The sequence below is a fragment of the Syngnathoides biaculeatus genome, chromosome 9 (assembly GCF_019802595.1).
Source record: "Syngnathoides biaculeatus isolate LvHL_M chromosome 9, ASM1980259v1, whole genome shotgun sequence".
In the NCBI taxonomy this organism is placed as follows: domain Eukaryota; kingdom Metazoa; phylum Chordata; class Actinopteri; order Syngnathiformes; family Syngnathidae; genus Syngnathoides; species Syngnathoides biaculeatus.
The window spans coordinates 7919393-7944216 of NC_084648.1; the positions used below are offsets into that span (position 1 = coordinate 7919393).

Below are 24824 nucleotides of genomic sequence, written 5' to 3' on the forward strand. Positions count from 1 at the left end.
GTTTAACGCTAGAGCTCCACAATTCAGTACAGCATAATTCTTAATCTTTTCACTTCAAATAGATAAAGTATAAAGAAACACACACACCAGAACATTGTTGCTTTGACACAGAATGATAATCCATGAAAGCTTGAACTAAATCAATTGATACTTCGACCCAGCAGAGTGCTGACAAGGCCTAAGATGTCCCCCTGTCCCTACCACACGCACCCTATAAAAAGCTCCAAATACAGCCTAAATAATATAAAATAAAATTACTACAACAACCCAGGAATGCGTAGCTAGATTGTAGCAAGATAGCTTGGGTGCATTAATTTTCCCTCAGCGCTGCACACACCACAGTTTGGGTATCCCTGCTGTGGTGAGTGTACTTGAGCTTCACAGGATCCTGTTCACACAATGGACTTCGCACACCTTATTGCACTCGGGTGGAATTCATCAAAGGTTTGCCGTCACCTTATTTCCACAAAATGCGCCCCGACTGATCTCATTCTCGGAATGGCGATTGAACGGTCCCAATCGAGCAGTCGCTGAAACGCACAATGCAAAATGTCCACCGGCGGGTAAAGCATTGAATTGAGCACGGCGAATATTGAAACCATTAGTCTTTGAGAGCTGCTGCTCGAGCACCGAATAAAATCAAGTTGCGCTCAAGACAAATAAGGATGAACTAGTGAGGTCCCGAACCTCATCGGAATTTAGCACTGCAGGCTCTATTCCAACAGCTAATATTGTCTCGGTAAAGCAGCACGTAGCTCGTCACCTAAAGGTTAATTTTCATTTAAATTAAATGTTTTATCGTCACAAGGCAAAGATTTACATTACTTGTTCATTAATAAGTTCCATAAAATTCCTTGTGCTGGGACTACTACCAATTAATGAATTGTATTAAGATATCAACTCCCAGATTCTTACAGGTGTTCTGACACTCTAAAAGCATTCCACCACACCACTCCCTTGCTCATTTCCTGCATCATTCTCTACCCTGTCCTTTTCTGTCTTCTCTCATCTTATCCTACTGGTTATTTTCATGAGCAAGGCTTGGTCACGACCAGGAGGGGCGTGGCCGGGCCACTGCTCTGGGCGGTGTCATCTCGGACACCTGTCACCAGTCACAGCTGTTTCGCATGAGGTACTGTGATTAGACAATGTATTTAAATTGGAGTTTTGTCACTGGCATTTGCCAGTTCTTTGCCTTGCGTTAGTGAGTTGCATTCACTGCCTTTGGGACTCTCCGCTTCAACGCGTAAATTAGAGTAACCCTAGTCACAGCGAATCTGTGCCCTTTTGCTTGATCCTGTCCCGTTGAGTTTGTTAGTTTGCCCCATACTCATGGGACCTTGCTGTATGTCTTTTGGATCCCGCCAAGCCTAGCATTTCTGTCCCTCTGCCTTGTCGGACTGCTACACCGTGTATGACCCAGTTTCCGGAATAAACCACATTGAACATTATGCCTCTCCCTCGATGCCCTGCATTTGGGTGACAGTTACGGTAGTTGCTGCATGTCCTCACCAAGTGTCTCCCAGTCAACAAATGAGAAAAAAAGTCAAATATTTTGACTGTTTAACTTTTGTTCTTTTGTGGTTCACACCTCTATTCATCGGTTGTCTTCTGCCTGCTGTCCCATAAAACACATTTATATCCAACTGTATTTTAAATAAAAGTCATCATAATAATCATAATAATAAAGAAAAACAATAAAAATAGAGAACATCAAATGGCCCCGAGACACAGCAAAATTGTTCTAGCATAATATGCATGGAGATTCTCCATTATGCATGACCATGGAGCTGAACAGGACAAGTTGTGCAAAAACAATGCACGAAAAGACACAAAAAAAAATTGCGCCTCTTGGGGGAGCCCCCAAGCGAGAAAAAAAAATTGTTTATTGATTCTTTAAAAAGTGTGACGCGGTATACGAATCATTGGCGATCCTCGGGCTGAGATAGCATCAATTCTCCACAGTGATTTAAAACATCAAAGCTAAAATAAAGCATTTAACTTGGAAAGTAAAAGTGTGGTCGCAGATGGCGGTGCAATTACGCTGCAGCATCAGGAGAGCGGCAGAGGTGAGGGGGAGCCAATCAGATGGCAAATTGGAAGGGAAGTGGAATGAGGCTGGTGAAAAGGGAGCAGGTGTGTTTGCGTGCAAACTTCTTTAATGATGTCTCAGCGTTGCAACGCAAACACATTCACTCACCCTGAACTAGATGCTGGAAAATATTGTAGGGGGATTTTGGCTACGTGATCATAGGTGACACATCAGGCTTTCGCACAACATAGAGCACGCTAGTGATTCATATTCACCGGTTTATTTGCTGTAAAGGGTCTGCCACAAAAGGCAGTAGACGGCGAGTGGGAAAGTTAAATATTCACCTTAATTAGAAAAAATACAGCACAGGTGTTCATCCTGAGTGTATACATGGAAAGAGCAAATGAACAAATACTGTGAAACACAGAAGAAAGCAGACACTTTGTTTTATCATGTCGGAGTATTCATCACTATTGCAAAGAGGAAGGGGCTCAGAGTGGATCCCTGATGCTCCTCTGACACAGCTGTATCACTTCCCACCATAGTTCTGCTGCTCTCAAACGTCCTGTATTATTCTAATATACTTCAAAGGTTAATGTTTTGACATAAAGCACAAAACACCATCAAAAGTTATGTTAGCATCTCCCATCAGTGCATGAGATTTGCACAAATCTGACATAACTTTATAAAGTGAAGCCCAACATATTGGCGGTATAGTGTTTGGAAATTCACCTAATGAGCATTTATTTTTGTTAAAATATTCCTGAGCACAGTAACGTCATTTTAGCACTTTTCCAGAGCCAAAAAACGTTTTAAAGATTAAAATCAGGAAAAAAAAATGCAGAGTCTGTGGCTTGATCTTACTGAACTGAGGGATTGGGTAACAAAATGGGATGAATGAATCCGCGAGGTGCAAGCGATCCATCTAGGAGGGAGGCTATTACGTCGTCTTTTTGCCAGCAACCAGGGTGTCGCCTTGGCTTCCATCTGCTTGCCGCCTTTGCCGCCATCTATTAGATTCTCAGATTCTCATTTAGCTGTTTGCTCAAGCTGTGAGACAAACATGCACGCTAAGACGTCGTTAGGTGACACCGCACGTGTCAACAATTACAAGATGCCTCACTCGCTTCTCTCAGACTCTGAGGTAATAGATTAGTTAAAAAAAATGTTTTCAAGTAATTAAATGAGTACATAAAGCAACATTATCAGCTAAAAGAACACGAAAGTTTGAGTTGTTTAAAATGAATTTCTTAACACAAACATTATCTTAATAAAATATTAAATCCATTGTACTTGCAGTATGCACTTGTTTTTACACCTATAGAATTATGGTATTTTTCTATGCTAAAATTGGCACATGGTTAGTAATAAAAGGTCAAAAAGTTACAGTACCGTTTTACAATTATTAAAGGAAAAATTCCGGTGGTTTGGAGTAACAATGTATCAAATAGGTCATGTAATATATACTCTATCTTCACAATGCGATGTCAAATCCTCTCTCATTTAAAAGTGTTTTGAGAAGATTTTTACAGACAATTATGAATTTTCAGATGCGCCGCCATTTTCGCGAGTCACATGACCTGCGTGCGCGGATGTGACGTGTTATGTGCCGTTCCAAATGCTCGATTACATGGGACACCATTATGCCCAGCGCTGATTTTTCAGATTTATCCTCATCTGATGAAGAAATCGCAGTATCGGTTGATCGGGAAGACAGAGGAATACTTCCATACAGAGTTGAACCTGTGGCTGTAAATAATGTTGAATATTCGGATGGTTCTTCGGGCGGAACGACGCGGAGTCTGACGAGTGAGCTCGGCAAAGCTTAGCTCACAGCTCTGCTGCTCGGCGGAGCTCGCTCGTCAAACTCCACGTCATTCTGCCCGAAGAACCATCCGAATATTCAACATTATTTCACATTATCAAGATAGAGTACATATTACATGACATATTGGAAACATTGTTACTCCAAACCACCGGAATTTTCCTTTAAAGAGGAAAAAGGCTTGAATAAAGTGAAATTCTCTGATACAAGTAAATATGTTGGTGTTAGATGCGAATATTTTGCTAATTTTTCATGTTTCATGATGACTCATGATACTTTGTACATCTGATTTCTTTGAATTTCTCAGGCTTGATTTATTTTTACAAGACAACAAGTTGTGTGTGTGTTTTTGTCATCTTCCCATTTCAATGACACTTCCCTGGCCACTAGCCAAGACGCCTCCTTGAGCTCCGCTCCAACTCATTAGGTATCCTACACCTGCGCTTGGTCAGGAGGTTGCCAAAAAGGGGGTTTGCCACTGTTGAACATCACTAAGAAACTGATGGTCAAAATAGCCAGGTCAAAGGTAGCTATCATGTTGCTTTTACAAGCCCATTTACAGCAGCTTCTGACAGGTCGCTATCGCTAACTGCTACGCCACAGTTGTCTAGCTGCCAATAATCATGTGACGCCTCATGAAAGTCGTGCTACAGGATACTTACGATGCTATTCATATTTTAGTGCGTAATCATGTGGGACTAATTAACGGCGGGAAGAGGAGAGGCCTCATATTGCCGTGCTGATGGCAATGCTGATTTTGATTCTGACGCCCACTCCACGACCGTCACCTCCCTCCATGACTAAAATAAGACAAGCACCAATTATATGAATAACAATTATATTGACTTATTTCTAGGAATGGGCAAGCTCCAATACTGGCTTCACTTCAACATACCGGGTACTCTTGAAGGCTGCCGATTACAGCCACCAATAATAAGGGGTAAAAAAAAAAAAATGTGTCACTAGGTAAGTCCTCCTGGTCAGTAGTAGGCACTACAGAGGTTTGGTCTGACGCATTGACAAATCATCTTGTACATCAGAAAGAACAAAGGTCTTTGTATACATCAGGCATTGTGTTCATGGAAATTGCATGTATCACAAGTACTAGTAATATCATTACTCAGAAGTGGTACTGGTCAGCACTCAAGACTGAATACTTGTACTGGTATTGTTCTGGAAAAAAAGTGGCATTGAAGATCCCTGCTTATTTCCTCCTACTCAGTGGTTTGGGATTTACAGAATTGAACAAAGGTAAAGGATTACAGTGTCACGAGGAGTAGTTACGATTAGGGGTAAAGAGTTATCAGCAGGTGGAAAGCGTTGGCCTCACAGTTCTGAGGTCCCGGGTTCAATCCCGGACCCGCCTGTGTGGGGTTTGCATGTTCTCCCCGTGCCTGCTTGCGCTTTCTCCGGGCACTCCGGTTTCCTCCCACATCGCCAAAAGATGCAACATTAATTGGACACTAAATTCCCCCTAGATCTGATTGCAAATGCGGCTGTTTGTCTCGATGTGCCCTGCGATTGGCTGGGGACCAGTTCGGGGTGTACTCTGCCTCCTGCCCGTTGACAGCTGGGATGGGCCCCAGCACTCCCCGCAACCCTTGGGAGGATAAGTGGCTAGGAAAATTGATGGATGGATGGGTTCTGGATTAGAAATTAAAGTTGGAGTTGAGGCTTTAGAGCACGGGTGTCAAACTCAAGGCTTGGGGGCCAGCTGCAAAGCCAAACCATGTGAGTCACCTTCAATGATTCTCACTCTTGTACCAACACCTCATATTAACATGTAATCAATAATAATGATAATTTTTTGTAATCAAACCCATTTTTTACAACATGAACATTAAACTAGTATCCTTCACTTCTGATTTGAACAGGTTATCCATCAATTTATTGTGGATCTTTAATAATATAATAATGCAATGAAACATTTCAAACAGTTTCACAATCCTAATATTCGTCTAAGAGAAAAAAAAATGTACCAACAATGTTGTGCGCGACAAATATGAGCTTGACACACCAGGAGGCCAGTGTGAGAGGTGACATGTTAGGTATTAGGGTTGAGGAGCAAAGGATTAGAGGTTACAATTGAGGTGTGTGGGGTTAGGAGTTAAGAGATGGGATAGGAGACTTGGGTTTCTTTGATCTTTTCGTCAAGATTTCTTCTCTACGGACCGGAAGTCAAACGGTCATATTTACGCAATGTTGGAACGCTTTCAGGCCTTTTCACTCTGCACTTGGAAAAGCGTCTAATGACCTCGACTTTCCCTTTCATTGTGTGTGCTGAGGGGACGTCAGCGCGTTGTGATGTGACAGAGTAGCGTCAAGAAAGATATAATTTCGGGCTAGTTTGCGGCCCGAATTTGAGTCACCAGGTGTGGTTTTCCCAAAACTGAAAGCATCTCTCAAATGCAGTAAAAGTCTCATTCTTTTCTAGACATCATACAGACGCAGACATCAATCATTGAAAAATATGGGGAAAAAAAATATGTGGAACCTGAAAATGTTTTAAAATGAATAATTCACTCACAGAATGTATCGTTCATAATTAAATGCCTTCCTCAAATGAACGACTGTCTTTTACAGGGGAAAAAAAACCATTGTCATTCAGAGACAGACATCAATCACTGAGCCTCTTTAGACTCTGTTGCTAACCAAAAGAGAAGCATCTACAAATTAAATTCCTCCTTCAAATAAACTGCTCCATGCCACCACTTTAACTCCGAATAATGATTGAGTAGTTTTTAGAATATAATTTGCAGTTATATTGGAGCCTGAAGCATTTGAAAAGAGGAATTTGAGTCACTGGGTTCATCGTCGATAAGTTTAATGCCTTTCTACAATAAACGCTTCCTTTTACCAGGAAGAGGGGAAAAAAGGTATTTAATGTACCTCAGTTAATAGACAAAGGTCACTAAGTCTGTGTTGCTAAGCAAAACAGCAGCATTGTCACAAGAGGCATTAAGAGGGTGCTGTTTTTAATTGAAATTGTCCAGAAAAATACAAAGAAATTGTCATTTGTGACCATTATGCAGCCTGAAAAAAATGAAAAATAGAAAATTGCAAAAAAGATCCTAAACCTTTGGTCCGTTGGGGCCTGGAAAGTTATTCATTTGAGTCATCGCCACATGTTCAAATTTTTCACTTGAATAAATAACGCTCTTTTCCATGAAAAAAACCCCACACACACTATCGTTCACACAAAGGTGCTAACCAAAACAGCAGCACCTACTGAAGCACAATAACTGTCACTTGAACAAATTAAGACATGCCCCTCTAGACCACGCTGCCCATTGTTGGGAGACGCCACCCCCATCTGTAGTTAAGTAAATAAACTACCCCAGGAGGCTATTTGCAGAAATACGGTAGCTGGCGACATTTATAGAAATAGATGGCATCTGTGTGCGTGTGCGCATGGGTGTGTGTCATCCCCAGGGGGCAGTAATGACCGGTGGTCAGGGTCGGGGGGCGGGGGCCGCCCTGAGTTATGAGTCCCTATCGATCGAGGTGAGGTACGTGGTGATTGAGGGCTGCTTGCTGGCAGCAGCAGGAAGACGGTGGGCGGCTCCATCGGTCGCATCAGGAAAGAAGGAACGTGGCAAAACCAGGCGAGGCGGAATGCAGACGGTCAAGTTCAGACGTGTCTCTGCTTATTTTCGTTTAATTTCATAATTCTACAGTCAAACGCCATCACATAAAGGGTTAAAGATTAGGAGTAACATGTTAGAGGCTAGAAGGAAAGCAAAAAGTTTTAAAAAGATGAACATTTTGTCCATAAGTGAAAAAAAAAAATAATCTGGTCATGAAAGTATTAATTTATTTGATAAGAGTATTGCAAAATAAGTCTTTTAGTATTGCTGAAAATCTGAAAAACATCAAAAACTTTCTGAAGAATATTACAGGAAGTGGTGTAAATAGGTTAAGGAACGGAATAAGGCGCTCGGGTTAGGGTGAAGGGCTCGGGGCTGTAGTTTAAGGATTATCGGTTGGGGATTAAGAGTTGGGACGTAGGAGTTAGGACTGTCATTATGATTTGGTAGTTATGAAGAAGATGTTAGAATAGTGTATGCCGATAAAAAATAGGGTTTAGCAGTTGGGGATTTGCGGTTAGGAATCAGGGTGAAGGAGTATGGATTGTTATTGAAATGTAGTAGTTAGGTGAGGGTTCAGAGATTTGAGGTTAAATTGGTTACTGTTATAGGATGACTAAATTCCCGTCATCATGCATGAAGCCAGACACCACTTTCGCACGTCTCAGTCTAGATTTTCTTATATTTTGTTGCTAACACGTATTACAGTATTTCATAAGACTTCAGCGTCACCATGTGCACTGTATGTGGTACATCATCACTGTGTACAGAATATACTTTGGAGCACTGCAAACAGTACTGTAGAACTTCATTCAGCTTTATTGTTTGGATGCATCTACCTTCAGTACTTCAATGTATCACTGTAGTGTGAATCCAAGCATGTGCACTGTGATGCGGAACCGTGAACCCTGAAGCTATGGAGAGCATGCCGTGTGGAGCATGGAGAGCGTAGCATGTCGCCGCTGCACGCTGATGCTGCTGAGCGTTTTCGATCGACTTGCCCTTTTATTCTATTACGTTTACTCAATATTTAGCAGCGGCCAGTGAGGAGCAACTAGAACATGGACACTTTGTTATGCTCAGCCATTGATGTCCAATACACATTTCATCTACCGCAACCTGTTGACAACACTACCGCTCAGTGATGGTGTTGATAACTGGCCTGTGACTGACAGGCAACAAGTTCAGGGTGTAGTCCGCCTTTCGCCCGATGCTGGCTGTGTTAGGCTCTGGCTCTCCTGTGACCCTGGTGAGGACAAGCAGCTTGGATAATGGATGGATGGATATACATATATAAAAGTGTTTTTTTTTTTTTTCCCAACCAAGTCTGGGTTCTTTTCTCCATAAACATCAATCTTATAAGAACAGTAGAGGTTTTTTTTTTCTGTAAAGTACTTTTTGCGTCTAATTTTTGTATATAAACTGAATAGATTGACATTTAGAAAGTCTTACTTTTTTCAAGAAAAGTTTTTTTTTAATTAAATTTTGTAACTTATTTTTCTAGAAATAAGGTCACAATATTCCAAGTAAAAGATAAGACATTAAGATCACTACTATTTGAGAAAATTTACAAAAATCTATTTTCTAACCAACAAAGTGTTTGTTTTACTGGATGGGAATTTGTATTTAATCAAAAACTGCATAAAGCAAATCTTAATTGTCACAAAGTTAAAAAAAAAAAAAAGATTAAATATTTTCTAGAAAATTGTCATTTTTTTTTCCCCCTCTAAAAAAGTCAAATTCCCAGAAACAGTCAGAGTTTTCAAAATCAAGTCGTCCAGAATTTGAGATCACAACTTAATGGAAAAAATGTACAGTTCTATTATGCGATTTATTTATTTTTTAATTAAAAGTCCAATTTATTCCCAGTTTGATCCTGGAACACGGTTGGCACCTCCGACCAAATGGTCCTTTTTTTTTTTTTTTAAAATGTACATTCAAAAATTTACAGTACCTTTCCTCCTGGAGAGCATTTAAAAAAACACACACACACTCACACACACACACACCACACACACAATCTCAGCTCCTGCTCATCGGTGATCTCCATTCTGCCTTGAGTGTCTATTGGTTCTCATTTCCAGGCTAAAAAACTAATTTTCCAGTCTTTACATGATCATATGAAATCATATCAACAAACTATTCAGTCATCTGGAAAGCCTCCGCCGAGCTCTTTAATTGGACATGTGACTTCATGTGGTTTGCCACAACATGACCTGACCTTGTGATCGGTGAACCTCGAACTTAGAAGATCCCATTAAAACAAAAGCCAATCACCACAACAATAGCAACCAATTTTGGTGACTTCGTATACATATATACAAGTTCAACAAGATTGGAGCCAATCAGAGGACATATTCCAGATAGATTTGGAATTTTTACATTTTACAAATTTTTGACATTGCTATGACCTTGAACTTTGAATTAATCCTTTATATTTTGGCATTTGAGAACCTTACAACCCCCACCAAAAAAAATACCTCAGCTACCTACTTTTTCCATTTAGCTCAAAAACAGCAAACTGAAATTTTAGAAACTAAAAGTTGGTATTTTTCAATAATCATGGATGCGCGTGCAGGGGTACCCAATAAAGTGGCCACGAGTGAGCACATCTTGAGCTGAGAGAGCGCCCCCTGTTGCGACAACACCATTAAAACCAAATCAATCACTTCTACGCGCAAGTCATTGAGAGGCACACATCCAAACTGATCTAGGTCCAAACTACACAACCAAAAACCAGAAAACAACACGTGAATGTTGAATAGGCAAAAATATGAAATGTTTAAAAAGACATGTTGCTTACCCTCTCATCCGACATGAAACCGCCACGATCGTGCTGCAAAAAAAATAAAAATTAAAAAATACAACAATAGGAAGAAGAATAAATCCTGGTAATCCGGAATCAGGGGGGGGGGGGGGGGGGGAGAAGAAATCCGGATCCACTGTTGAAGTCTGGAACAGTTCTGGTGAAAATCCAAAACGGTTCTCCTGTCAGGTATTCCAAACGCACGAGTGTCCCCACTGGTTGCAATCCTGTTGCACGTGTCACACACTTTTTGGGGCGCAGGCGTGTGCGCGTACCTTGCCCACACGCCGCGCGGTCCTTTAGTAGAGAGTCGACGCGATGTCACCGTGGCCACGGACAACCTGAGCGGGCGCAGGGAGTGTCTCCTCCTCCTCCTCCTCCTCCTCCACCTCCTCCTCCTCGACCCCCTCTCTCTTCCAGCGATCCGAGTACGCGCAACCGTGTCATCGGAGGAATCGCAGGTTCGAATCCGCCACAGATGCCTGCATCCGCCAGTCTTCCTCCTCCTCCTTCTCTCTTCCAAACTCAAGAAATTCCTCAAGTGATGCACGTGAACATGATGAACCTCCTCCACATAATATCTACGTGCATCTATTTGCATGTAAATGGGATGGGGGGGAAAAAAACAAATTTATTAAGATGCTGTAGACCAGCAAAAGCATAAATAAATTCAAATAACTGGCAGCTATGGATGTCTTATTTTGACATCAATAATACATTGCATTATCCCCCTACTGTTAGGACAGTGACACCACATGACTGAGATGCCTTGTGTTACAGGCTAAGTGAAACGTGTGGTCAGACTTTTAAAAAAACCTCCACTTGATGACAAAATTCCAGTAACGACAAGCTGTTACTGGACCATATTAGATTTGAGTGAAACCTATTGCAATGTTCAAGAGAAGTTTTTGTTTTGTGTTTCTGATTAATAATTGATTTTTTTTGTAATTGTTAAAAGACCACTGTAATACTTCAGTACAGAATCTAAACTGTATAGATTTATTTTTGCTGATGGCACTGCTTAATCTGGTCGTTTTATTTGCTCCATTACTTTCTCCTCTGGGGACATCTTGAGAGTTGTGCATATTGAGAAGCACAATTCAAATCGATATCTTATTCATGCTGGGTATTAAAATGAAATAAAAATGATAAAACGTGGTTCATTTTATTTTTTTGTTAGTCCACAGAATTCCGTTCACCACCAGTAGCTATTGTTACGCAGAGAAAACATTGACGAGATGCGCGCGACTAGCGAGCAAGAAACAGCCCCCAAAATAGATCATGTTACATCGATCATTTCAAAACAACAATAACCTGCAAAATGTGCATGAAAGATGTCCCAACAAAGAGAGGTACATCTGTGTAAAATCACCTGAAGATGAAACATATTGTGGAGGGCACGCATGGAATAATGTATGTATCACGCTAAACAGTGCAGCTCCTGTAATGTAAACAAACAACACCGCGGCCCGGTAGCGATCGTGGTGCCAGTTGAAGCGCTTGTGTTTTTGTTTTCGGATCAGTCAACAAAGAAAAAAAACAAAAACAAAGCAATGGGGATAATGCAACTTCCTAAAAAAAATAATTTGATAATTTGAAGGGACTCATTGTTTCCAGATGTGTAACACACACAGACCAAGTACAAAGTGTGTCATGAAAGTTGCGATTATAGATAGGTGCAATACAGAATCGGTTTCAGTGCAACTGGTCTGATCCCTGCTGATGTAATCTCCTCATTTAAATTAGAATATAGATTCTCTGCACGCTGTCACTTATTTCTTAACAATCTTGTTTTCTATTATGCCCTTGCTGAGCAGTACTTAATTTTTGAGATGAAGAGCTCTCAAAAAAAAAAAAAAAAAAAAAAAAACACATTTGATCAAAACGTCATGTTCAAGGACTCTCTGCTGCCTTTCCGCTAGCTATTTTTTTTTTTTTTTTTTTACTTTTGTACTGGAACCAAATGACCAGATATATTAAGCCAAACCATTATTTAAAAACCTTAATTTGAAAGCTAACCCTGGTTTGAAATCCTACATTGAAACCCTAACACAGACTTGACACCCTCATTTGAAACCTTAAACTATGTTTTAAACACTTGATTAAAACCCTAACCCTGGTTTGAAACTCCAATTTGAGGACCTCACCTTGTCTTTAACACTCAATTTGAAATCCTAACCCAGACTTGAAACCCAAACCATGATTTCAAATCCTAATTTGAAATTTTAATCAGTGTTTGAAAACCTAATCCATATTTGAACCCTAAACCTTTGACTCTATTTTTAGTAATTTGTAACTCATGTTTGTAGCCCTAATCCTGGTTTGAAAATCTAATCAGAATTATTAACCTTGGTGTCAAATTCCACTCTGAAATCTTAACAGTGTTTTCAAAACATAAACCATGCTTGAAACCCTAAATCAAACCCTTTGTTTCAAGGTCTAATTTGAAACCTAAACTTCTTTTTGAAACCCAGCCCTGCCTTGAAAACCTAACCGAGGTTTCAAAGCTTAATTTGAGACCTAAACCCTCGTTTGAAATGCTGACCCAGGATTGAAACCCTTGATCTTGAAAACTTAACCTTCATTTAAAACCTTAATTTGAAATCCTAACCCTTATTTGAAACCCTAATCCAGTTTAATAACCAAGCAATGAAACTGTGCTACATATCACTAGTGTCATTATTTCATTTTTTTCCCCCTCACAATTTACATCATCTGTTGTCACGTTCTACTCTTATTTTATTTCATGTTTCTCGCTATTCGTAGCAAATCAGTGAGTGCTTTTTGCCGGTTGGGTTCTTTATTGTCCAGCGTCCAGGTCTGTCCTGTGATCTTAATGCGTCGGCAGTGAGCAATGTGATGCTAATTAAATGTGCCATTCTCTGCTTGTCTGCGTGTGTCACCGTTTCGCCATCTGCCAAGGGCCTGTCTGGTAGGGACGCCCCTTTAGAGGCCAACCATCACCATTTTGCTGCAGATGGGTGGTATGCTGATCTTCTGGGTCCTACATATTCACAAACCTACAGTACTGAAGAGGATTTACCACCATGTCCATATAAGGGATTTACCTGTCAGCTCTCTACCTGTCACACTTAGCAAGTGATCTTCCAACTGTCTTGGATGATTATGCTGCATCAGAGAGAGAGCTCTGGTGACTTGGATTTCTCTGGATGCCAGAGGTAGCTGTGATAAAAGTCGTATCAGGCGGTACGGTAAGATAGGCAGAAGCAGCTGAAGACAGGTCGATTGGTAGGTAGCTATTGTGAGAGTTGGTAAATTGGTTGGATGGACAAACAATGTAGGTAGGTCGGTTCTGTTAGACTCCAGGCCGGATGGTATGTCGGTCGATAAATAGGTAACGTAGCTTGGTTGACAAATAGTTGGATACAGTAAATCAATACCTGCCGTCGGTTGGTAGAATGGTGCATGTCTGAGGGACCCGCGGAGAAATGAAACTACTGCAGAAGTGCTGGCTCATCAACACTTACCATACTTGGCATACAGCACATGACACACGCAGGCAAGGTTAAATGGAGATTTGCAGTCAGGGTTTAAGTCCAAGTGTTGCATTTATGACATTGCATTCTACTGACTTGCGGCCAATAGCTTAGTGTTGTGTGTGCGTCTATGTTTCATTGAACATCTGTCATGCCAGCATTATATGGCTGTGGTCACATACATTATTCATGGCTCCACATGTACAGCAGAAGAGGCTCGCTGACGTTTTATGGCTGCTTAGGTATGCACGCATAATGCTCTTTTTTTTTTGTCCGCCGCGGACCAGCTGGTCTCATTCCAGGACTCGTTCCTTGGCTGGAGGCTGCCTGACTAGGCAACTGCCTCATCGTCTAGGAGCTCCAAGGAAAGCGCTGTCTAGACCTACCTACAACCATCATACCTACCTACTTAGCTTACCCATTTCCAATCATGTCAACCTACCAATGAATCTCTCTGCTTGTTTTTCCCACACTGCCGACCTACCTTTCCATCATACCTCCCTATTTACCTACCGAGCAAACTACATACTTTTTTCCTTCTTCTCTATCCAACCCTATTTGACCCTCCCGAGTTACACACTCTAGTTACATACTTGTTGAGCTACCAATTTTTCTACCGACCTCCACACAAATCTTACAGCGCCTAACTACGCAATGGTCCTGTTCCAGTCCTTGGCTGAGGAGTTCAAGATTAAATGCTACCCAACTGAACATCTACTGTGGAGTGAGCTATCCAATCATCCAGAAGTTGCAGGGAAATGGTTAAAAAATGTGTGGAAATACATGGCAACCAAGGGGATTTCTCTTTTTGTTCACTTGGTGACAATTAAACTGCTCAAAGTGTTTTTAAAAAAAAATAGATTTTTCTCCTTATTTTAATCTCTTGTAAACTTTTTTTTTTACTCCCCATCATTCAGCATCCTCACCCTCCTCAAGTTGGTGAAGGGAGGCTGATCTCGGGCCATCAATCTGACCCCAAACCAAATGTCAGCCAGCGAAGCTCTCATCCTCAGCTGCAGTTCCCTTTCCTCTTATCTACTCGGTGTGTCCTCTCCCTCTTCGTTTTCTCCGCGTTCCCTTTTTCTCACGCCTCTTATCGCCTCCCGGCTGACATTTAAGGCCCCGAGCTGTAATTTATTGCCAGTCCCACAGCCAGTCAAGCTGTCGAACGGGGAGTTAAGCACGGGAGTTAAACAAGACGGATTGGAGTTGCTGACATTTGCCACAGTCCTTGCATCTGGTACCATAATCTGATGGAGTTATCGTGAAAACTGTTGCGTTATGATCACAGCTACAAATGCTTTTATATAGCAGAAGGTTGAAAACGGGTAAGAACTTCTTGTTCTAGGTGAGCTCCTTTGGGACATTTTAAGTGCAAGGTAAAAAGGAGAGGTGAAAGATTTAATTGACAGAACTGTGGGCACCAGGAAGAATAGAAAAGTCCTCCTAAAGTAGGTAGGATGGAAAAATTGGTTGGGTGGGAAGTAGAGGTGTTGAGAAACAATGAGGCTACTTCTTCTAAAGTAACATTTGATAAATGGTACTTGTTAAGAGTATTTTTCCTTACTCTGTTTTAGCAATACCAGTGACATTTGACTGCATTTAACTAATCAAACAGAGCAACATGACGGCACAGTTTCACAGCGGCAGCGTAAAATCGAAGTAAAGTTTTCAAAGTGACTACTTTATGTGAGATAGGGCCAAAATCTATATTTATAGCAGGTAGGCTATAGCTCTTCTCTGACCCAAGTGGGGATATGGAGTACAGAAAATGGATGGCTGGACTACAAAGAAGAGCAGCTATGTCATGCACTATTATCTGTATCTGCCTAAAAATGTCAGCATTTCAGCCTACAAGAACTCCACTTCAAATTGAGAGAACAAATTGTTTTCTTTGTGATCTCCGTCTGGTGAATTTATTGTTCTGTTTCATGAGTATAAACAAAGAAAGTTTATTTAAGACAATTTATTGTGGCTGAATTTGCCTTAATTTGTGATTAAATGAAGTTTAATTTATTGTTGTTTGAAATGAAATGATCTGAGGTTGCACATTTCTATTGTATATTTTTGTGTATTTGATCTTCATGCTCTGATTTATGAAAATATTACAAACTTTACTCAACATTTCTCAAAGTTCTCAAAGATGTACTAAGGAAGGTAGGATTGGAAAAAAAAAAAAAAAAACAGTGCGTAGGTACTAACCTACCCGGTAGTCAGTCCATTTGGATTGGTAGATCAGTACAAATTCTTAACATTCAGTAGCTCAGGCTAAAATAACAAGATCCTGGTCAAACAGGGCTACTGGATGGAGGCTGAAAGCCGGTGGGTGGGCCGGCTCCCGTGAATCCACCATCTGGTTTCCCTGGCAACCATAGGCCACTGTATGACCTGGACTGTGTTGGACATGGTCCACAACATTGCTGTTGCAATGACACTAATTAATGAAGGACATTTGAGTTCAAATGGTGTTCCATGGCTGGATGAGACTTTTTTTTTTTTTTTTTTTGTTCTAAGCCAAAATCATTTTTCTTCATCTCATTTCGTAACCCAGAGCAAATTGGCGGAACCGCAGGCTGTTGCCAGTTAAAGCGGTGCCGCAACCAGAAAAACTCAGTAGAGGGGAAACAATTACTTGCTTCATTATAACACAAACACACACATTCAAACAAATAATCAGTGGTCTTCAACTGAATAATGTATATGTACTGTGTTATGTGGATCAATGAATCCCTCACACAGGTACTTTTTCATCCTGTAAACAGCCACCAAATTTGGGAAAACTCTCCATGCAAAATTTTTGATGGCAGATGTGTGATGTGAAATTTGACGACAGAATATACTGCAACTGCTAGAAGCTACCTGTTCTAACAAAACATAAAACATTTCAGTAAAGTTGTGCATATTATACATAGGTATAAGGGGGGAAAAAGATCTGCAGACCTTGTCTACTGCATTGTGTGCACCAGTTCATGCAATTTATCCTTTCTTACAGATAATTCTTATTAACAATCTGAATATGTATGTGTTCCTATATTTAGCCATGACAGTTAACTAATGATTTCAACACATGAGCTAATGCATCATATGAGCTACACAGACACACACACACACACACACACACACACACACACACAAAATCACCTCTGCCCTGTTGAATTATTCAACCATGTGTGTGAATGTGTGTCCACTATTTCTATCCTCTGCCCAGTTTGACCTGGTCTTTATCCATAATGACTATCCATTGTATTCAAATGAAGGTCATTTTAGTGCATTAATGGGGTTGGTCCACATGTGAAAATAGTTTCGGCACACATCTGAGGAGGCATCACAAACTCGTGCAACAATGCTTAGTTAGGACAGAACTAGCTTGGGTTTTCGGTACGGAAACTGAAATTTTAGTTGACGACAAGGCCAGAACAATAGAAAATATGAGTCACTACGGTGGATCAGAATAACAAAAGCAAAACTAGACCGAACCATTGAAAAATATGTACTAAATATGCACTTTGAATTTGAACAATGGCCTTGCCAGCCCAAAATATTTTTCTAATAGTGTTTTTTTTTTTTTTTTTTCCCCCATCGCTCTTTTGAGAAAGTCATCATTACGACATGTTCTACATCATCAGTAGTGGTGTGCCGTATACTTGGTTGGTGAATAATGCCAATGCAGTGAATCATGGAAAACAGTTGTTCCATCGGCACTCAGAATATGCGATCGAGAGTGTTGCTTGTTGAGTTATAACTTCTGACAGTCAGTCAGTGGCAGATCATACACACATCCCTCCGTAAAGGCTAATCTCACTCGGAAAGATCCACGTTCCCTTAATGGACTCCTTGCTCTAATCTCAGCCTCCCATTGATCTCAGGCTCAGCCATGCCTCGTGATGAACCAGATGAATGGTAGATAGATGGTCGGGGTGGTCTGACTTATGCGTACGTATAGGGAGGGTGTCCAAAGAGGGACTGTGTCGTATCCATTTTCAGGTCAGAGGTATGCCGCTAACACGTGACGTCTTATCAACTGGCTGAGACCGAGTCACCTCAAGCCCAATATTGAGCGGGTTTCAGAATAATCATCTCGCCCTAACTGGCTTTTTTTTTTTTTTTTTTTTTCTTACAATCATGGCATTCTCCATATACTGGTAAACACAAAGTAAGGAGCTCGACAACCAATGAAAACAATCTTGTTTTTTTAATTGCCTCCATTGGCTAACAGAACAGTCCTTAAAATGCAACTTCCTTTTTTTGCTTGAGCAAAATCTAACAATATCATCGAAACCATCTCAGTCACTTGGAAAATGGTGAGACTTTCCCCAATCAGAAGCTAATCGGCCACTGGCCAGGGCAGGGATCGTGTCAACTCAGTCGGAAGCTGCCGTAATCATCTTTGAGGGGCGGCGGGGGCCTGGCAACTTTATGGCCACGTTCGTCCTTCTTTCCATTTACTCTACGTTGCCATTGCGCGCATTAAAAAGTGATGCATTTGTTTTACTGAAGCCGAGACAGACAAGCGCTTGGGTGGGATCGCCTCAGGGAGACCTCGGTGAATTCGGGGGTGAAAGGGTTTCCACGGCAATGACAGCTAACACGCCATTGGCTGAGGGCAAATATGTCAGCTTTGGATTTGAAGAAGTTGGATATTTAACACCTGCCGCAAGGAAATTGCAATATTTCATGAATCTTACTTTATCAAGAGAGAACGTTTATGTAATGGCGTCAAAGTAGGGCTGGGTTTTTCCATATGTGGACTTCAATCAAGGGTGAGAATCTCAATTTAGATTTTCAAACAAGGGTTTCAAGCTACAGTTAGCGTATGGAAGGTCCTCAATGCACCATTTTGCTAATATTGTACAGTTTTTCATGCAGAATTGAAATCTGAAATCCGTTATGAAGAAAACATTTTTATTTTCCGATTATCGGCAAAAAATGATCATACCTTGCTGGATTCGCGGGAAAAAGACAGAAAAGAAGCGGAAAGAGCCGAGTAGGAACGTGACGTCAGAACCAGTGACAACAATGGCGAGCATTGGAATGACACTGAATTTTCCGATATTTGAAGCGATGAACACTATTTTGAAGGGTCCCAAGAAGACGGTGAAGAATACAAACTTTATAAAGGCTTCGGTATCCTGAATGTACATACAAAGTTTTCGGTCTTGTTTTAAAATTATGCAAATGCGGTTTATTTAGTCAATAGGTACGCAACCACCCGACCGTTCTTTGTACAGCGTGATGGATCTCCCTGTGCTTGTATGAGAAACTATCTGCAGTACGATGTGTTTACCTGTAGTGACGTCAGAGGTCAGCCACGCATTTTTCGGACACGGGAAACTAGGTCAAAGTTCGTGGACTTTAATTCATAAACACTAATTTTTTGGTAAAAACAAAAAGGTTATGCATTTTATAGTACAGTTGAACATATATTTTCGTCTAGATGAGATAATTTGCATTAGAAATTAGACATTCCATACACTTTAAGGTTTGAAATTGGGGTCTCAAGCAAGAATTGGGGTTCAATTTTTTAAACTAGGGTCTCAAACCAGGTTTAGTGTTTCAGATGAGGATTTCAAATGAGAGTGAGGGTTTAAAGATAAGGGGAAAGCTTTTAAATCAGGGTCTCATGCAAGGGTTGATATTTTAAATTATGGTTTCAAGAACGAGCTAGGAATTTAAAGCAGTTGGCAGTTGGTTTAAAATTGGGATTTCAAACAAAGGTTAGACTTTGAAATTGTTTCAGATCAGAGTTAGGGTATCAAAGTAGGATTTCAAGTCATGGTTAGGGTTTCCAAGTAAGGTTCAGATCACAGTTGCGATCCTCGGTTCAGATTTCACGCCAGGGTTAAAACAGATTTAAGGTTTTAAATCAGGTTTCAAGCCAGGTTTAGGGTTTCAAGGGACAGTTTAAAACCTAGGGTAGAATTCCAAATGAAGTTTTATTTTCCCTATTTTTGTTGTTTGATCCACTTGTAAAAATATAATGTATAATGTAATAATCACGTATGAATGGTAACATTGCACCCTTTTATCTGGATCTCATGCTCAATAACGAGGAGGACGGATGAACTATTCAGCATGAAGGAAAGCTGATCAACAAATTGCACTTAGTTCATTCTCTTCATTGCTTTTGTGGTGCTTGTAAAATGTTTTAAGGATCCATTTAATATTTCGACGGCATTGTTTCGCCATTCCATTTCACAGTAGTTGACCAACGATGGCCGTTTACTGCTGTCGGTGCATTTTTACAACTACACTAACACTTCCCTTCACCGAGAAAATAAAATGAATGTGTCAGAATTGCTGTTTGGGAGACTTCTCAGACCAGTGAAGTAAACACTCTGCCCACAGAATATACTCAGCCTACCTTTTTTCCTCTCTGCTTTTTTTTTTTTTTTTGTTCATACCATCACAAGAGACACTTTGAAGCCTCTTGAAGCCCAAAAGATGCCACTGTTTGACACACACACACACACACTCCTGAGTGTCATCTAAGTTAGCAGACCCGTTAACGTTGAGTGACACCTTGGTGGGGATTGTTAGCTGAGGCGTTTCCACCATTTTAAACAGAGCTGTGAGAGATTTGAAACACACACAAAAACAAGGTTTGGCATTGTGTCGTAATCTTTACACAATCAACACTGACAGTCTGAAAGGTAGGGATTTGAAATATAGTGAACTCATTTTTACAGCGCTTCTTTTGTTCAAGGTCACAGGGAAACTGGAGTCAATCTTAGCTGACTCCAGGCGAAGACTGAGAACTGATTTTTTTTTTGCGACACACCAAAGGCAATTTAGAGGCTTGAACCCAATCTATGTGGCTTTCCGAAATGTCAGCGTTATGGACAAAGCTAACAGAAAGTGTTTTAAAAAATATCAGAGACAACCAACTCTCCTAAACGAGACAATGTGACTTGAACTAAACCTATGTGTTTTTATAAATGTCCAAACGGAATGTAGAGTCTTTAACAAACCAAATATTAATTATTGCAAACATTGAAAACAATGGGGGGGGGGGGTTTATAGCAGTCACAATGGTGAACCTGACAGACAGTATAGGTAACTATCAAATGTATTTATTTTATTTATTGTCTTACATAAAGCATAGTTGTTTTTTTATAGACATCACAATTCTGTCCTCAACAAACGCAAATTTCACGATTAAAAACAATTAATTGTCCTCAACAAACTGTACATTTGTATTGTTGGAACAAAAGAGAGCTTAGTCTACAGTACACCTGGTGTTCAAAATTTTGCAAGCAACAAAATGTCTGTCTTCCATGTATCCATTGCTCAATTTTGTGAATTTACAAGAGCATTTAAAACAGGGATGTCAAACCCATTTTTCTCAAAGGACCAGATTGTTGTTCGGTTTCCCGAGGAGGGCCGTTATGACTGTGGAACAAAAATATTTAATCATCTCATCATATTTACATCATGAATTTATGAACTAGTTTTGGAACCAGAAATCAAGGATAATGTGTTTTTCAACTATTCAGTTTGATAACAAACATGCTTGGAATATCTCAACTTTATCATTTATGACATATGACAATTTGAAATTGACACTCCAGATTTGGCTTCGCGGGTCACATAAAAATCATGCAGCGGGCCAGATCTGGCCCCCGGGCCTTGAGTTTGACACCTGTGATTTAAAGTCTTCAGTGGACCTAAAGGCTCCCGTAACTATCCATCCATCCACCCATCCATTTTCTTTGCTGCTTGTCCTCACGAGGGTCGCGGGGAGTGCTGGAGCGTATCCCAGCTGTCAACAAGCAGGAGGTGGGGTACACCCTGAACTGGTGGCCAGCCAATCCCAGGGCACATCGAGACAAACAGTCACACTCACAATCACAATCCCACCTAGGGGGCAATTTAGAGTGTCCAATTAATTTTGCATGTTTTTGGGATGTGGGAGGAAACCGGAGTGCTAGGAGGAAACCCACGCTGGCACGGGGAGAACAGCAAACTCCACACAGGCGGGGCCGGGATTGAACCCGGGAACTATGAGGCAAACGCTTTACCAGCTGCTCCACTGTGCCGCCCCGTCCCGTAACTAATCTTTTGTGAACACAAAAGACAATTTGCAGCCTTTAATGCATTTATTTATAAAAACTTGAAACGTAACATGCAGGTTTCGGTGAATATTAAAGAGACTCAAGCATGGAGCCAACCTAACGTCTTTGATTTGGAACTCTTTTAAAAGATGGAAGATAAATTATATTTGCTCGCTAGCAGAACCTCATCTGGGTCTTGCTAATGCTAATAGTTGGGCTCCCTGATTGAGTTAACGCGACCTCTCTTTAATTTGCTGTTTGGCACCAGAGGACAATGCCACCAAATTAAAGTAATGGCTGCGGTTATTATGTCTGGGCTGTGGGCGAGTAGAGGAGGGTAATGGCACGCTCTTGAATAAATACCGGCCACGCGTCGGAGGGAATAATGAGATAGTTGCTCCTATCTATGCCCAAACCGAGTCAATTAAAGGATGTTTACTCTCGTCATGTTTAGAAGGCCAACCTAAAAAAAAACACTTTTATGCATAAATCCTACTGGACACATTATCAGGGACTCAAAATTAGATTCAGTGCAAAAAGAATCTGCTTTTAAAGCTCTTGCTCAATTTGATAACCCTTTTACTAGCTGCTCAACCAATCAGTAGTGGTATTAACAAAGAGAATAATTATTTAGCCAGTTCAATCGTTTGGCCAAATAATGTTCTTCAAGGAATGATTGTTTCTATAGAATGCAAATAAAGGCGTACTGTTGCACCACACACAGATGTGTTGAAGCAAGAGATCGTCACAATAGTGACATTTAAAGGTCAAGTGTCATCCCTATAAACATTCTAAAACAGATATTGTAATGAAAAATACATAACATTATTCACTTCAATGTCTCCAGGAAAAAACAAATATGAGCGGAGAGCGCGTCATCCATGCGCAAAGTTGCGGAAGTTTCATTCGACATCCAAGTGGTCACCATATTGGCTGCATCTTCTGTCCATGAGGTCACACTGTGACATTTGCCAATGAAAACACGCTGTGCCACCTACTGTGAGACACACCCCTTCAGACACGGAAGCTATTTTCGAAGAACAGAACATCTCACAACTGAGTGAAGTGACAGGGACAATATTAGCCTGTCGTTACGGGCCACATTTAGATGATTTGCGGATCACGGCCAAACCGCATGCGGCCAAACTACCTCTGAGGCCCGATCCACCCCCATGCGGTGGTGATAAAAACAGGCCCCGCCGCGGGCGACGAGGACGCCGCGGCCAAACCAGGTCCCCGTCCGATCCACCTCCGTGCGGCGGTGATAAAGGCAACCCCGCCCGAGAGCGACGAGGATGCCGCGGCCAAACCACCTCCCCAGCCGAGCCACCTCCGCGCTGTGACGAGCCGCCCCAGCCCGGCTCGGCGCCACGATGAGCCACGCGGCCGAAAGCCATGATTGCAGCAGATAAGGCACAGCTTCGGCTGCAGCTTGTCCGAATCCGTGCTCAGCCCTGACTGGTTCATCGAAACATTTAGCACCCCTGACTTAGGTGCGGGGATCTTTTGTCACACTCTGACAAGATTATGTTCCCCCTGATCCCTAAACTATTATTTTTTTTAGTAGTTGTATACACACCTACCTGTCATTTGGAACCCACGAAGCTTTCGTCCTTTGCACCCGTGCAATCCATTTTTCAAGACGAACCGGGTCTCTTGCAAACTTATGAAGGGTAAATACATCCTCCCAAGTGTTCGAGCAATATCCAGCAATACAACAACCCTGCATTTTGGCTAACACGAAGGAACAACGAGCTACCTTCCCGCAGGTAAAACTAATAGAAACAAACGAGTCCACTGGAGGCCGCTCCTGCCCCGTATGTCACGTCCTGCTTCTTCTTGAAAAAAATCCCTCGAGAGGATTTTCATGGCGGGAGGCCCTAAAAGCCATATACGTCAAAATCATATTTTGTGGTGAAAAAAAACGGATGGGTCCATACCAGCTGCGTTTTTTTTTTCTTCCATAAATAACATACTAAAAATCATCCATTTCATGACACTTGACCTTTAAACTATTCGCAATTGATTGAGGTAGGCTGATTGAAGATTCTCAATCGCTCAATTGGCGTGAATGGTTTGTTTGTTTCTATGTGTCCTGCAATTGGCTGGCAACCTGTTCAGGGTGTACCCTGCCTCCTGCCCGGTGATAGCTGGGATAGGCTCCAGCGCTCCCAGGACCCTCGTGAGGATAGGCAGCTCAGGAAAAGGATAGATTAATATTTTTTATTATGTGATCAGTTGATTATATTTACACCTAATAAAATTGATTTTAAATTTAAACAGCCATACATAATAAAGTTAAACACTTCAAATTAATTCAGAGTTTACTATTAAATTTACGATTTTACATATTTTGCATTCAACTTGATCTCATGATGAATGTAAAAGCTATAAGACTGCAACGGATACCATTATTTTATCTTACATACTGTAAATTACAGTACAGGACTGTACTCCCTTTTCCAATCTTTAGGTTTTCTTTAACATTCTGCCGCCATCTTGTGGCAGACATAATAATTACATCACTGGCGTTATTCAAAATAAACTGGAGTGATGACTGTAAAAGTATTTTTTAAATACAGTAATTCTATCGGACGGATGTAGGAAGAAACAAAGATTTTTTTTCATTAGGTGTAAAAACCGGGGGGAAAAACGTAAGCATTGTATGCTGCTGATAAAGGAGAATAATAACGAATAAAAGGGTCCCTCAAGTGAATAGGCAGGGGGAAGAGTCCAAAAAATAACTGAATAATACTACATGAGTAAATGTAAAGAGTAGTCTTCGAAATATATATTTCAGTAAAAGTAAGTTAATATTCAGTGGAGTAAAAAAAATACTTGGGCACTGAGTAACTGGTGAGTAATTTAGGATTTATTTATCCTATAGAGTATATATAATACTTAGAATTATTTAACAGAAATCATTACACAATTAGAGTCGAAAGAATATTGACAGTGCGATACTGTATATGCAGCACATATATGACGATATGACCCAAGTACATATAAAAAGTAGTCCTCCAAAT

General features: G+C 40.9%; 1 protein-coding gene across 1 annotated transcript in view; it reads right to left on the reverse strand.

Annotated features, from left to right (window-relative positions):
* Positions 1-24824, reverse strand: part of LOC133505620 (voltage-dependent T-type calcium channel subunit alpha-1I-like) — a 145429-nt gene that overhangs the window by 118907 nt on the left and 1698 nt on the right. Inside the window, exon 2 of the mRNA XM_061828843.1 lies at positions 10248-10841. The gene's annotated coding sequence lies outside the window, so the exon portion shown is untranslated. The remainder of the gene's footprint in view (positions 1-10247; positions 10842-24824) is intronic.